The sequence below is a fragment of the Mus pahari genome, chromosome 16 (assembly GCF_900095145.1).
Source record: "Mus pahari chromosome 16, PAHARI_EIJ_v1.1, whole genome shotgun sequence".
NCBI classification, from domain to species: Eukaryota; Metazoa; Chordata; class Mammalia; order Rodentia; family Muridae; genus Mus; species Mus pahari.
Window position 1 is genome coordinate 51,380,137 of NC_034605.1, and position 1,891 is coordinate 51,382,027.

General features: G+C 51.6%; 1 protein-coding gene across 3 annotated transcripts in view; it reads right to left on the bottom strand.

The window, feature by feature from the left end:
• Nucleotides 1–1,606, bottom strand: part of Znf169 (zinc finger protein 169) — a 24,803-nt gene extending 23,197 nt beyond the window's left edge. For 2 of the 3 annotated variants that reach the window (XM_021215662.2, XM_029547288.1), the window contains exon 1: nucleotides 1,481–1,584. The gene's annotated coding sequence lies outside the window, so the exon portion shown is untranslated. Of the gene's footprint in view, nucleotides 1–1,480 lie in introns of all 3 variants that reach the window. The other variant, XM_029547289.1, reaches the window with a different exon arrangement.
• Nucleotides 1,607–1,891: the final 285 nt, after the last annotated feature.

Sequence of the window (1,891 nt, forward strand, 5' to 3'; positions counted from 1 at the left end):
AATTGAGAAAATGCCCCACAGCTGGATCTCATGGAGGCATTTCCCCAACTGAAGCTCCTTTCTCTGTGATAACTCCAGCCTGTGTCAAGTTGACACACAAAATCAGCCAGTACAGACCACAATAGGGCAACTGTACATACGAGCTCACAGCAGTTACAACACTATGCACAAGACCCATGCAAGCCCAGGCCAGAACAAATCTGAGCGTAGAGACAGGAGTTCAGCATCAAATCCCTAGTACCAAGCTACGGGCTGATAGAGGAGACAGGTTTCCCTAAGAGTATGTAGCCCTCGGTAAGCCAACCGCAATCCAGTGAAATATTCAAGAATATTGAATTCAGCATAAGTTAGTCTTAAAGGGTTTTGAAACAAAAAAGAAAGGTAGGTCACAAGGATAGGTGAATCAGGGAGAGAATTTTCGATGGTGAGTATAATCAAAATGAGTTGTATGGCTCACTCAGAGAACTAAAAAGAAAAAGAGAGACCTGGCTATATCTCCAGAAATTCAGGGAGCCAACAAGCCCTGGGACATGGGGGAAATGTCCCTTACCGTTACATCACTCCAGGCTCTTGGAAGGTCCCAGAGCTCAAGGGAGCCACACAAGGTCAGAAGCCCACAATGTATAAAAAGGCCACCCTACACCCCCACACACACACACATATACACACAGACACATGTGTGCACACTCGTGTGTGCACATACTCACACACACAACACACACAAGCCTTGCCACACACCAAGACTCCAAACTTCAAGGCTAGCTCCAGTCTCCTGGTCTTTGCCATTGCATTCAGCCAGGCAACTTTGTATGTCCCCCCCTCCAACCCCCAAGGCAAGGCTCCTACTCGAACAGTGGTCCTAGGGACCAAGCTGTATTTCCAAATTTATGATGAACGCAGCTCCCCAAGACTCCTGTCCTCACCAATTCAGACGTTTGTTCCTGTGGAGGATGGCTCCTATTTCTCACAAACTCCCAGTCTCAACGGAGAGCAGGGGTGGAAAGGTGACGTCTAGATGCTCCGGTCCAATCTCCCTGACCTGGCACTAACACAGGGGACACACCTACAGCGTCATAGCCTGTAGGTGTGTCCCCTGTGTTATGATGAACGCAGCTCCCCAAGACTCCTGTCCACACCAATTCAGACATTTGTTCCTGTGGAGGATGGCTCCTATTCCTCACAAACTCCCAGTCTCGACGGAGAGCAGGGGTGGAAAGGTGACATCTAGATGCTCCGGTCCAATCTCCCTGACCTGGCACTAACACAGGGGACACACCTACAGCGTCATAGCCTGGGAAGCAGGCCAGACTGACCTGTAGCTTGTCTAGGACAAGATAGTGGACCCCAAATCCCATTCTCACATGGCCCCCTCCCCACCCGAGGGTCTTCACCGAGACCCTCCTCTGAGATGGGCAGAGAAGCTGATTCCACTCCCTAAGACTCCACGCATCGAGGATGGAGCAGCGGCAGACACCCGAACCTTGTGGGTGGCCCACGCCAGCTCTCCGGACTCTTCCCCGCCTGGAGGGATCTGCAGGAGCCGAGGTCGTCTGCACTTTCGCTCACCAGAACCGCGGGAGGATCGTCCACAGGCACAGGTGACGACTGCAGGATGCGGAAGTACACCGACCGGGGTGACGCGCGCGCACTTCACTACCCACGCAGCGCTAGAGATGGGGGAACTACAATACCCAGAATGCTGCGTGCTGCAGGACACCCCATACTGACTTAGTGGCTGCAACCCGAAGCTTCAGACGACAGGAGGGGCTCCCTACCACCGCGTGACTCTTTCCTTGACTGCAGGACAACAGAGTAAGATTTTGGAGAAACAGAAAAAAAAAAAAAAAAAAAAAATCAGAAAAGTCAAACCGAAGTAATCTTCGGGTACTTC